Raw genomic sequence first — 14,193 nt, 5'->3', positions numbered from 1 at the left:
AGCTGGGCATCTTCAGGCATTAGTCATTCAGTCATGCAGATGCCCACGTGCCCAAGAGTCACGCTACTGAAGAACATCAGAACAACGAAGAAGTGGATCGAGCTTCGAAAATCAAAGTGGCTCAGGTGGACCTGGACTGGGAACGTGAGGGTGAGCTGTTTGTAGCCCGATGGGCCCATGAAACATTAGGACATCTGGGGAGGGATGCCACTTACAGATGGGCTCGTGATCGAGGGGTGGACTTGACCATTGAGGCCATCACACAGGTTACCCATGAGTGTGAGACCTGTGCTGCAATCGAGAAAGCCACGAAAGTAAAATCTCCCTGGAACAGGGGGAGATGGCTAGGGTTTCAATATGGTGAGGCCTTGCAGATTGACTATATTGGACCACTCCCAAAAACTCGCTAAGGCAAACGGTACATACTCAGCATGGTAGAAGCAACTACTGGGTGGCTGGAAACGTACCCTGTAAACCACACCACGGCCCGAAACACTGTCTAGGGCCTGGAAAGACAAGTATTGTGGCGTCATGGTACACCAGAGAGAATTGAGTCTGACAATGGGAGTCATTTCTGAAACAATCCTTTTACCTTCTGGGCCAAGAGGCATGGTGTTGAGTGGGTGTAGCACATCCCTTATCAAACGCAAGCTTCTGGGAAGGTTGAGAGGTACCATGGACTGTTAAAAACTATGTAAAAAAAATGATTGTGATTAGTATTGGACTGGCAATGACATCAATGAATATGAAAGGGAAAAAGCAGGGGACTTTTCTGTCACCCTCGCTTAAAATTTCTTTATTGGGATGGATTTAGGACAGCTGTGCTCGGGATGGTTTAGTGGGGACTGTTAGTGTTAGGTCAGAGGTTGGACTCGATCATCTTGAGGTCTCTTCCAACCTAGAAATTCTGTGAAATTCTGTGATTCTCTTACGAGCATTAGGTGCTGGGACGTGGAAACAATGGGACACAAATCTACCAGAAGCCACTTGGCTAGTTAACAATAGGGGGTCTGACAGCCGTGCTGGTCCTGCTGAAACAAAACCCCTACACACTGTGAAAGGAGCTAAAGTTCCCGTAGTGCATGTAGGAAGGTGGATGGGGAAGGCAGTGTGGGTTGCTCCTGCCTCGAGAAAAGGCAAACCCACTCGTGGGATTGTCTTCGCCCAAGGACCGGGTGTGGTGGTTTTACCGTGCTGGGCAGCTAAACCCCATAAACGCTCTCTCACTCCCCCTCCTTTAGATGAGGAGGGGGAGAAGTAAAGCAAAGAACAACTCACGGGTTGAGATAAGGATAATTTAATTAAAGGGAAATAATTATAATAATTAAATAAAGACTACCATGAACTAAACAATTTAACTAAGGGAAAATAAAAGGGAAAGGGGAAAAGGGAGGGGAAAAGGGAAAATAAAAAGAAGGGAGGAAAACAAACAAACAAAATAAATGAAGGCTATATGGAAGTGCAGAGGAAAGAAATTATTCTCTACTTCCCACAAATGAGCGATGATTGACCACGTCCTTGAAGCAAGGCCTCAACGCACGCAGCCGGTGTTCGAGAGGAGGACCGACGTCTTCTCAACGAGAGCCCACCCCTCCCCTCTTCTTCCTGTTTCCACCTTTTATTGCTGAGTGTGACATCCCATGGTATGGAATATCCCTTTGATCGGTTTAGGTCAGCTGCCCTAGTGATGTTTCTCTCCTCACTTTTCGCCCATCCCCTAGGAGGGTTAGAGAAAGGCCCAATACTGTGCCACTGCTGCTCAGCAGTAGACACAACACTGGTGTGTTAACACTGCTGTTCCAGCTACAAGTGCAGAGTACGGCACTGTATGGGCTGCTGCCGGGAAAGTTACCATCCCAGCCAGACCCAGTACAACCGCCACCCCTTATTCCATAACATTTGTGTCACACTCAGATCCCCATACTTTAGCATACAAGCATTCTCATCATTATTCCTTGTCCTTTAACAGGACAAGGATTTAACAGGACAGGATTAATAGGCAGGTGTATCTTCTCATTCCATAGGTCTTTCTTGGAAAATGTTCATAAGAACTGTTGATGATTAGGTCTTCATCTGCCAAAGTGGCCACTCAAGGCAGGTGGAGTTGGATGTCTGGACACGAGCACCAGCTTAGCTCAAGTCCTTGTTGCACTTCCCGGCTCCTTGCAACGTTGACCTGTCGTTGATCCTACAGCATCTTCCTACAACATCTAACTTAGATTATAGATTAGTTTTCTCTAATCCGGCCCGGTCGGATTCAGAGTACTGAACCAGTCGGACGTTCACCAAAAACACATTAACTGTCTGGGGGTCCGTTCAGACATTCACCAAAAACGCATTAACCGTCTGGGGGTCCATTCAGACATTCACCAAAAACGCATTAACCGTCTGGGGGTCTGGTTAGATTCAGAACACTGAACTATCACGGATAACCACCCTCACCCTAGTTGCACTTAATGAGAGCTATCACAATGCAATCAAGTGTGGGTTATTACAGCAACAGATAATCAGGTTCTTTTGCATTGCCGGTGATGGTGACAGTCTGCAAAAGCAAGCTAGTATGCATGAAATACACAGGTGTTATAGGTGTTACAGGTGTTACAGATGTTATAGATGTTACAGATGTTACAGGTGTTACAGGTGTTACAGATGTTACAGGTGTTACAGGTGTTACAGGTGCGCAGCCTAGAAATAAAACTCGTTAAAAGTTCATCATAAACCAGAGTTTAACATACAAACTAATTGTCAGTATAAAACATAATACAGTGAGTATTAACAGAACAATAACAGGGTGAAGCATCTTGTTGAAGATTCCCTTGGCAGCTGGCAACCATCCAAACAAAGTGTCCCACCAACGGTGTCTCTCATCTCTCTTTACTCTTTCCATCACTCGATGTATTTCTTGTGTATCATGATGGACAGTAATCAGTCGTGTCCATTTTCTCGTACTTGTGTCATCATCTGCTTCAGGTCCTCATGTACCAGCAATTTCTTCACCAAGGTAAGGTTCATTCCTATAGGAGTAGGCAGCAGTTCATGAAGCAGAATATAATTAGATGCAATAAGTTGATAAGAAGAGACAGGAACTGAGTATTTAAAATCACATCCTAGAATTTTGGTAAAATTGCAAACACAAACATTAGAGTGATTACTGGTATCTACCACTGTATTATCTACAACTATAGAATCACAATGAGTTCTCATGCAAACGCAACCTTTCCCAATATATACAAGTACAGTTTCAAGGGTTTCATTAGGATGTATCTCAAAGTGGCAAATATTTTGCTCAGTGTCAAGAGAAATGTCTTGAGATTCCAGCGTGTTACTTTCACAGATGAAACCTTTTTGTTCATGCACAATACATGCATTTACATCAATTGTTTGCCACTTTCCTCCCTTTTGATGGGCCCATACTTTACGCTCTTTAGGATAAAGTATAGTTCCATTATGATTGAGTCCTAATGCAATGATTGGATATACATTGTATACAGTGGCATTACTTATAGTAAGTATAAAGGCAACAATTTTATCATTTTCTGCATAATGGGTAAAGTTGACTAATTGCCACCAAGCTTGAAATTCTTTTTCAAATTCTGAAGCATTATCCTAAATCAATTTTCAAATTTCAGTGGGCAAAGTTCCTCCTTCTCCCTCTCTAATAATAGCTGCTGCTACAGCTTGTATCCATAACTGCGCTTGGATGCAACTCAAGGCAAGGGAGGTATTGCCTTGGGCTTTTCCAAGGGCATTTACAATTAATTGATGATCATTTTCCTCAATTTGTTTCCAATGGGGCAAAACATCTGATAGAAGCCATTGATTTGCTCCTAAGGCCAATAAGGATTATTTTATTGGTTTTTCCAGTTTCCTTAGGTCATCTGTAGTAGCAGTTATTCTACTCATTAAGACCTCAGCATCAATGCTATTTAAGATACCTAATCCTGTCCCTAATAACCCAGTTGCATCCCATGGCACGCGCTGAGATTGTTTTGGAGAACGTCCATGTAACCATGCTAACCAGCCGGTGTAGGCAGTTCTCAGAAAGGTGGTACATTGTGAGTTAATTTCAGAGATACTAATGTGCAGCGCTAGCTCTACCCTTTTTAGGGACCAACTAGGGTTAAAGAGAATTTGTTGTTGTCCCACATTTTTAATTATGTAAGGACCTGTGTTGAAGATGGAAGGAGTTAGACCAATGGGAAGCTGAGTCGGTTCGTTTTCAATAATCTGCAGGGGCAGAGGCTTCTTATCCTTTGACCACGAATCCAGACATGGCTTGAAGTTCAGCCATTCTTAGAGAATTGTTCCAACTCCATTCATCTTTTGAAAATATTTTGTTTCCATGTAGAACTAAAGTAGAGAGATTTAGGTCCTTTCTGTTTTGAGATGTTCCAGTGACTGCTATACTGTGACAATACATGGTTAAATGCCATGGTGAAACACCTCAGCTCCAAGCACAGCCACAGTAGCTAAGTTTCCTTTAAGGTCTGTAATTGCGTCAAGGTCAGGGTAAAGCATAGCATCATTAATCCAAACTGTTGATTCGTCATCTTCCAGCTGTCCCTATACAGTTCGCTCAGGGTTCCTGTGAACACAAAAGAAAATAAAATATGCTCGGTTGTATTCAACCGGCAGGGTTAGAAAGAGGGTGAAATAGCAATCTTTGATTTCCCATGCATAGAAATATTTGGGAGTAGTTAGCACTATTGCTACTGTTAGAAACACAGAGGGCTTTCACTATCTCTGCCATGTTTGGAACTGTGGCATTCAAAGGTGTAGTGTTAGCATTTAACTGTCTGTAATCCACTGTAAAATGCCATTGCCTGGTTGGTTTCTTTACTGGCCACACTGGTGAATTGTAAGGTGAATTGGTCCTTTTAATAATGCCTCTTTTTTCCAATTCTGTTATCACCCCGTCAATCCCCATAAGTGCTGCTGCTGACAACAGATACTGCCCGATCATTAATGATTTTAGAGGGGATAGGGGTATGGATGTTTGTAACAGGCTCAGTCTCATGGTGCCTGAATCCCTTTGATGTGTCGCGAAACTCCACACAGTTCCATCAGGGAGTTTCCACATACAACCATGCAGTCTGTCAAATCCTAAAATATTAGTGTATGCAGCACCAACTAATACTTCTACCCTGGTTAATTTTTGTTCCTCTGGCAACCAGAGTGAAATTTTTACAGTGGGGCACTGTTTTTCCACACCATTGATTCCCGTGAATTTAACCCTGCATTGACCAGGTGTTATGCTCAGGGTTTGTGCTGTCTCATGTGTAATTACTGACATTTGGGTCCTGGTATCAATAAGAAAATTTACCAATATTTTTGGGGGTTCAACAGGAATAGCGATAATAGGGTCAGAGTGTTCATTAGAGAGCCATTGAATTGCTAATGCCCGCTGAGCAGGGTGGCTCATTGCCCTCCCCGGGGATAAGAGTTTTTTGCCGACACAACTCACCTCGTTCCCTATTAGGTTTCAACCTCTCTTTGAATTTGGGATATCTGGGATTTTTAGTGTGGATTTGGCGGACTCGCCGAGAGTGGTCTTGGGATTTAATACTGGATGAATTAATCCAGCCCATTCGGTGTCCGTACTTATCTATGTCTTGTACCAATTCACTCCAGGTGGGAATAGGGGAGTTAGGATTTCGCCTACAACCACTATCATCATCCCTACAAGCAGCTAGTATGTGATCTTGGGTGTTTGCTACAAACATCTTAAGACAATCAGGGAGTCCACAGATGAGGGGTTAACCGAACCGGATCAATAGGAGCTAACATCGGGAATTTCCTAAATTCATCTCTTTCATATATCGCTTGAATACAGGCTGCTTTCTGTACTGCTACAGCCAGGTCATCTCCTGGTGTGGTGGTTAAAAATACTCCAGGTCTCCAAAAGCCTCCTACCTCTTCCTTACACAACATCATTCGATCTCCTCCTTTAAGAGAAACTTGACACACATACTCAACTTCTGATTCCCCTGACCGCCTTGAGAACTTCTCCTGTATTTTAACCAACTCTGCTGGTGGCAACGGAATTGTTTGCACAGTAGTGCGGATTTCATCATTATCATCAATAGTAGTCTCAGTCTTAACCAAAGGTCTCAAGGAAATGGATTGGGGTTCAGAATCAGAAATCTCTTCAACACCATCATCACTGTCAGACCAGAAATCACTGTCCCAGCTTTCAGGTTCTACACTATGCAGCCCTCCACGAATCTGTATGACCGGAGTGCAAGGCTGTACTTTGTTTAACAGATGACTAACCCTCTCCAGCAATTGTTTAAGATGATTATCCTCATGCACAAGTTTATCATTTTCACTCACAAGTTTGTCATTTTCATCCAAAAGTTTATCCACTCTGATTCCTAATGTTTTTCCCGTCTCCCTTTCAAAGGCCAATGATGACTTCAACACCTCAATCTCTGATTTCACAGAATCACACCGAATCACAGAATCTCTAGGTTGGAAGAGACCTCAAGATCATCGAGTCCAACCTCTAACCTAACACTAACAGTCCCCACTAAACCATACCCCTAAGTTCTACATCTAAACGTCTTTTGAAGACTTCCAGGGATGGTGACTCCACCACCTCCCTGGGCATCCCGTTCCAGTGCCTAACAACCCTTTCAGTAAAGAAATTCTTCCTAACATCTAACCTAAAACTCCCCTGGCGTAACTTTAGCCCATTCCCCCTCGTCCTGTCACCAGGCACATGGGAGAACAGGCCAACCCCCACCTCGCTACAGCCTCCTTTAATGTACTTATACAGAGCAATAAGGTCACCCCTGAGCCTCCTCTTCTCTAGGCTGAACAAGCCCAGCTCCTTCAGCCACTCCTCATAGGACTTGTTCTCCAGGCCCCTCACCAGCTTCGTCGCCCTTCTTTGGACCCGCTCAAGCACCTCGATGTCCTTCTTGGAGCGAGGGGCCCAAAACTGAACACAGTACTCGAGGTGCGGCCTCACCAGAGCCGAGTACAGGGGGACAATCACTTCCCTAGTGCTGCTGGCCACACTGTTTCTGATACAAGCCAGGATGCCGTTGGCCTTCTTGGCCACCTGAGCACACTGCTGCCTCATATTCAGCCGACTGTCCACCATCACTCCCAGGTCCTTCTCTGCCTGGCAGCTCTCCAACCATTCCTCTCCCAGCCTGTAGCTCTGCTTGGGGTTATTGCGCCCCAGATGCAGGACCTGGCACTTGGCCTTGTTGAACTTCATGCAGTTGACCTCAGCCCATCGGTGCAGCCTATCCAGATCCTCCTGCAGAGCCTTCCTACCCTCGAGCAGATCGACACACGCACCTAGCTTGGTGTCATCTGCAAACTTACTGAGGGTGCACTCAATGCCCTCGTCCAGATCATTGATGAAGATATTAAAGAGGACCGGCCCCAGCACCGAGCCCTGGGGGATGCCACTAGTGACTGGGCTCCAACTGGACTTGGCTCCATTTACCACAACTCTTTGGGCCCGGCTATCCACCCAGTTTCTAACCCAATGAAGCGTGCGCCAGTCCAAGCCAAGAGCAGCCAGTTTCTTGAGGAGAATGCTGTGGGAGACGGTGTCAAAAGCCTTGCTGAAGTCAAGGTAGACCACATCCACAGCCTTTCCCTCATCCACCCAGCGCGTCACTTTGTCACTTTGTCTGCCCTCCGGCCCTTCTTGTAGATGGGCGTCATGTTTGCTAGCCGCCAGTCAGCTGGGACCTCCCCCGATAGCCAGGACTGCTGATAAATGATGGTTAGGGGCTTGGCCAGCTCCTCTGCCAGTTCTCTCAGTACCCTTGGGTGGATCCCATCCGGCCCCATCGACTTGTGCACATCCAAGTGCCGTACCAGGTCACCAACCAGTTCTTCGTGGATAGTGAGGGCCACATCCTGCTCCCCGTCCCCTTCCACCAGTTCTGGGTACTGGGTATCCAGAGAGCAACCGGTATTGCTGCTAAAGACTGAGGCAAAGAAGGCATTCAGCACCTCCGCCTTTTCCTCATCTCTTGTAACTAAGTTTCCCCCCGCATCCAGGAAAGGATGGAGATTCTCCCTAGTCCTCCTTTTTGTGTTGATGTATTTATAAAAGCGTTTTTTGTTATCTTTAACAGCAGTAGCCAGATTGAGCTCCAGATGAGCTTTGGCCTTCCTAATCTTGTCCCTGCACAGCCTCGCTACATCCTTATAGTCCTCCCTAGTGGCCTGCCCAATTTTCCAAAGATTATAAACCCTCTTTTTTCTCCTAAGCTCAAGCCACAATTCTCTGTTGAGCCAGGCTGGTCTTCTTCCCCGCTGGCTCATCTTTGGGCGCATGGGAATAGACTGCTCCTGTGCCATTAGGATTTGCCTCTTAAAGAGCGCCCAGCCTTTCTGGACCCCTCTGCCCTTCAGAACCGCCTCCCATGGGACTCCACCAACTAGTGTCCTGAGCAGCCCAAAGTCAGCCCTCCGAAAGTCCAGTACAGTGGTTTTACTGGTTCCCTTCCTGGCCTCGCCAAGAATAGTGAACTCCACCATTTCGTGGTCACTCTGCCCAAGACTGCTCCCAACAATCACATCCTCCACCAGTCCTTCTCTGTTTGTGAAGAGAAGGTCTAGCAGGGCACCACCGCTGGTAGGTTCACTAATCAGCTGCGTCAGGAAGCTATCTTCCACACTCTCCAGAAACCTCCTAGACTGCTTTCTCTGGGCTGTGTTGTGCTTCCAGGATATGTCAGGGAAGTTGAAGTCCCTCACGAGTACAAGCGCTGACGATTTCGCAACTTCTGTCAGCTGCCTGTAGAACTCCTCATCCGTCTCCTCATCCTGGTTCGACGGTCTATAGCAGACCCCGACCAGGACACTAGCCTTGTTGTCCCTGCCGATCCTAACCCAAAGGGACTCGACCTTGTCATTCCTAGCCTCGAGTTCTACAACATCGAAAGACTCTCTAATATAGAGAGCCACACCGCCACCCCTTCTGTGCTGCCTGTCCCTTCTGAAGAGCCTATAGCCAGGCATCGCAGCACTCCAGTCATGAGACTGGTCCCACCACGTTTCCGTGATGGCAACCAAGTCGTAGCCTGCCCGCTGCACGATGGCTTCCAGCTCCTCCTATTTGTTACCCATGCTGCATGCATTGGTGTAGATGCACTTCAGCTGGGCCTTTACCTTATCCTCCGGCCTTGCCATTGCTCCTCCTGGCACAGCCCCAACAGTCCTTGCTTCAGCCCCATCCCCCTTCTTACCTAGTCTAAAGCCCTATCATTGAGCCCTGCCAGCTCCTGGCCCAGGATCCTTTTTCCCCTAAAGGATAGGGACCCGTCTACAGCCATCAGACCAGGTGCTGAGTAAACTGCCCCATGGTCAAAAAACCCAAGATTTCTGCGTAGGCACCAGCCCCGGAGCCACGTGTTTAACAGGTGGGCTTTCCTTGTCCTCTCCGTACCCCTCCCTGTCAACGTAGGGATGGACGAAAACACTACCTGCACTCCTGCTCCGTCCACTAACCGTCCCAGCCCCCTAAAGTCTCTTTTGATAGCCTTCAGGCTTCTGTCATCAATGTCATCACTGCCCGCCTGGACTATCAGGAGAGGATAATAATCAGAGGGGCGTACCAGGTTGGGGAGCTTCCTGGCAACGTCCCTGACCCTGGCCCCAGGGAGGCAGCAGACTTCCCTACGGGTAGGGTCAGGCCGACAAATAGGGCCCTCTGTCCCCCTAAGGATAGAGTCTCCCATGACAATCACCCTTCTTTCTTTCTTGGTGGAGGCAGTCCTGATGCGTGGAGTCGACCTCCTCGCCCTAGGCATCCTCCTGGGAACACTTTCTATCTCTTCCTCAGTTGGTGGTCTCTCAATCTCCAGGGCCTCAAACCTGTTTCGTAAGGGCACCTGGGAAGGTGGGGCCGGAAGGGGAGGGCATCGCCTGCCCTGTCGCGCAGGGACCTGTCTCCACTCCTCCTCAACTCCCAGATCCCCTCCCTCTGCCCGACGGCGACAGGGCAGGGGGTCCACCCCCGTTTGGGGTGTCTCACCCCGGTACCTCTCCTTGAGGCCCTGCAGGGAGTTGCTCCAGAAGTCTATCTCCCGCTCACACTCCCTGATGGCCCTCAGCCTCTCCACCTCCTCCTTGAGCTCTGCCACCATTTCAAAGCTGTATGTTCCGCATCAGAGATCAGTTTGGGAGCAGGAGTTTCCTTAGCTTTTTGCCGAGCACAAGACAAACAGGCTCCTAACACAGCACAAATCACACCTTTACCCTTTCTTTGACCAGTCTTTTGTGAAGCCTGACACTGCTCAATGCGCTCTACCACTTTCTCCTCATCTTTCCAAAACTTTTGGGAAAACTCCTTGTAGTGGGTTTACGTGGCAAGGTTTTGGTAGCAGGGAGCCATAGGGGTGGTTTCTGTGAGAAAGATCTAGAAGCTGCCCCATGTTTGGGAAGGGCCCCATTGTTTTCCAGATCTGAGCCAATAAGCCATGTTGTTTTGCGCCTCTGTGAGAGCATATTTAAGACAGGGAAAAAAACGCTGTGCCACACAGCAGCCGGGAGAGTCAAGGGAGTGTGAAAACAGCCTTGCAGGCGCCAAGGTCAGTGAAGAAGGAGGGGGAGAGGTGCTCCAGGCGCCGGAGAAGAAGTCCCCTGCGGCCTGTGGTGAGGACCTTGGTGAAGCAGGATGTCCCCCTGCAGCCCATGGAGCACCACGGCGGAGCAGGGTTCCACGCTGCAGCGTGTGGAGGAGACCACGGTGGAGCAGGTGGCCCTGCACCGATGGAGGCTGCCGCCTGTGGAAGACCCCTGCCGGAGCAGATTCTGGGCCACACCTGTAGCCCATGGAGAGGAGACCACGCAGGAGCAGGTGACCTGGCAGGAGCTGCTGCCCGTGGGGGAGCCAGGTTGGAGCAGTCTGCTCCTGAGGGATGGACCCCGTGCTACGGACCCATATCTGGAGCAGTTCTGGAAGAGCTGCTGCCTGTGGGAAGCCCACGCCGGATCAGTTCATCAAGGACTGTATCCCGTAGGTGGGACCCCACAGCACAGGGGACGAGAGTGACCGAGAAAGAGTGGCAGAGAAGAAGTGCTGTAGACTGACCATAACCCCCATTCCCCCGTTCCCCTGCGCCGCTCGGGGGGAGGAGGTGGAAGAGGGTGGATAGGGGGGAAGGTGCTTTTGGTTTCTTTCCTTTGTTTCTCACTTCTCTAGCTTGTTAGTAATGAGCAATAAATCTTACTATCTGTCTTCTTATGCTGAGTCTGGTTTGCCCGTTACAATAATTATTGCGTGATTTTCTCGTCCTTATCTCAATCCTTGAGCCCTTTTCACATATTTTCTCCCCATTCCTCTTTGAGGAGGGGGAGTGAGAGAGCGGCTGTGGTGGAGCTCGGCTGCCCACTCGAGCGGAACCACGACAGTCCTTCCCTGCCTGGGAAGGGGCACATTTGTATTTTTGCAGTAGTTTATCCATAGCAATCCTGCTGACTACACCAATTTTACTGTCGCGTTAAGGGGTTTAGCTGATTAACCGTTACGGGCCCGATCGGATTCAGAGTACTGAACCAGTCGGACGTTCACCAAAAACACATTAACTGTCTGGGGGTCCAGTCAGACATTCACCAAAAACGCATTAACCGTCTGGGGGTCTGGTTAGATTCAGAACACTGAACTATCACGGATAACCACCCTCACCCTAGTTGCACTTAATGAGAGCTATCACAATGCAATCAAGTACGGTTTATTACAGCAACAGATAATCAGGTTCTTTTGGATTGCCGATGATAGTGACTATCTGCAAAAGCAAGCTAGTATGCATGAAATATACAGGTATTATAGGTGTTAGAGGTGTTACAGATGTTATAGATGTTACAGGTGTTACAGGTGTTACAGGTGCGCAGCCTAGAAATAAAACTCGTTAAAAAGATCAAAGACTCTATAGAGATTTATAAGCAAGTATTCAGATCTCACCCAAAGGCGTCCCAATTGGGGGGAAGAGAGGCCCAGCCCGTCGACTGATCCCAGGAGTCAGGAGGTCCTAAGGATGTTGTATGTCCTCGGGATGGTATCTCCCCTGACGGTGGTATCTTCCCTGCCATCCCCTCTCTCTTGGGCCAATTTATATTATTTTCTATCTTTTAGGTGGAGCTTGAGTGGCTCTAGTCAAGCATATCTTAGTTATGATTGGTGTAAAGTTTTCCCATCTCTGTTTAAAGTAATAGGCTCCGAGAAATTCAAAGCGCATGCTCAGTGAAGGGTGGTCGCACCTTGGAGGCAGGTAGCTTTTGGGATGGAGGTGTGTTTTGGTATTATAATGATATTATAATGAGCAAAAAGTACACTAGGGTACAGCATTTGTCAAAACATGACAGGTCTTTGGCTTAGGGTGGCAAAAAGTGCAGCTTTGTGCACAAGAACAATCGAGGCCCCACCTGATTACAGAGCCCAGCTGTGGTGTCTCCACTCCACTCTACGCTCCGTGCTGTTCCTTAGGGCTAGCACACCAAGTTTCCCCAGCGCGATAGCATCTAAGGTTGGGAGCCTAGGGAATAATGCAGTTATGCCCTACCCTGAATGCCTCTTCAATGCTGTACCTTTTCCTTAAAAATGTGAATGTTAGTTTTATTTTCCTAGTTACTTCAGGCAATTACACCACAACACGTCAGCCCCTGTAACAGATCCATAGCCTGTCCAAAGCCACTCCAAACACTGCAAAAGGCCCTGCAGGCACTCCAGCTCCTGAAGTGGGCCCAAAGTTAAACCAACCCCTGTGGCAGGCCCTGTCACTACTCCAAAACCTGCAATAGACCCTGCAGCCATTCCAACTAATCCCAAAATCCCTGCAGACAGAACAACTCCTGTGTTGGGCCCTGCAGACACTCCTGCCCCTGCAGCCACTCCTGCCCCTGCGATGAGCTCCATGGCTGGGCCAGAGAACCAACTTGTGCCAGTATCGGTTGCCTCTTCATGCAAGAGTAAACAATGGGTGTGAAAATCAGTTTTTCTTAAGAAAGGAAAGAAACTCCTACCCAGACAAGAAAGGGGGAAGAAGAAGATGAGGAAGATTTCCTCAAAGTTGTGCCATCATGGAAGCAGGAGGACAAAGAAGCAGAGGTCATATAAGCATCAGAAACCACCAATTCCTATCCTAGGATAAGCTACAAGATATGGGGACAGATTTCATCTATCATCTCGGTGAGCACATTGTCACTTGGCTGCACCAGTGCTCCAAGAAAGGGGTCAATAGCCTGGAATTAAAGGGCAGGGAAGCAAAGCTGCTGGGATCCCCGTCTAGGGAAAGACTGGCTGACAAAACAATTGGAAAAGGGGAAAAAAGAACTTACTCCTGTTAACATTAAGGAAAGGTCTCCCTTCAAGAAAAATCTTGTCAACCAGGCAAGTGGACCACCATGCAGAGGGGTATCCGGTACCTGAGGGAATTAGCCATGCTGAAGGTGATTAGTAGAAACCTAGACAATGAGCAGCTATCCAAAGATGCAGATGAAGTCATGTGCACATGACCCATGTGGCAGAAGTTTTTACAGAGCGCACCATCATCTTGTGCTAACTTGTTGGTAGTAATGAGCTGGAAAGACCAAGAGAAACCCATGGTGGATGAATTGGCTAGACAACTCTGGCATTACAAAGAAAGTCTCTGTTCTTCCCTATGGGCCTGCATCCTGTCTAGAGAGAAACTTTCCCAAGAGGTCCAAGAACTACAAGAGAATACATCTTCCTCCCCACCTGCACGAACCAATAGCTCAGCTATTAGGTGTAAGCATCCCTCTGCTCAATAAAGTTGATATAGTGGGTGCATACTACATGTCACCCTATGGTTTTGACTGTGTGACCATGAAGAGGCCATGAGAAAACGGGATGCAAAAATCTACCCTACCTCCACCCTAGAGGCATAGATGCATGAGGCACAAGGAAAAACATTGGCAAAAAGCGGTTCTTCCGAGAAAATTGCTGCTCCAGTTTCTAGTCAGCAGTCCTCCAAACTAGAGGTTGGACTTAGAGGTTGGACTCGATGATCTTGAGGTCTCTTCCAACCTAGAAATTCTGTGTGAAATAGAATAATGAATACCATGATCTAGAAAGGCCTGACCTCAAGCCAGAAGGAAGATGGGGGCAATTGGGTGTATTGGACTTTGAGCCTGGCACATCACACCCACAGAAGAATCAGGTTCTAGTGGACAGTGTACTGTAATGCCATCAAGCTACAA

The 14,193-nt window shown here is 47.8% G+C and overlaps 1 long non-coding RNA gene across 1 annotated transcript; it reads right to left on the bottom strand.

Moving 5' to 3' along the window:
* Nucleotides 1-3,464: 3,464 nt before the first annotated feature.
* On the bottom strand, nucleotides 3,465-13,898 carry LOC140000486 (uncharacterized). The gene is made up of 2 exons (XR_011805540.1): nucleotides 11,939-13,898; nucleotides 3,465-4,585 (listed from the first exon to the last, which is right to left on the bottom strand). It is a non-coding gene; the product is annotated as an uncharacterized lncRNA (long non-coding RNA).
* Nucleotides 13,899-14,193: the final 295 nt, after the last annotated feature.

Source organism: Anas platyrhynchos, chromosome 32 (genome assembly GCF_047663525.1).
Source record: "Anas platyrhynchos isolate ZD024472 breed Pekin duck chromosome 32, IASCAAS_PekinDuck_T2T, whole genome shotgun sequence".
NCBI lineage: Eukaryota > Metazoa > Chordata > Aves > Anseriformes > Anatidae > Anas > Anas platyrhynchos.
The sequence above is the reverse complement of the archived record's forward strand: the minus strand, read 5'-3'. Positions and strand labels throughout refer to the sequence as shown.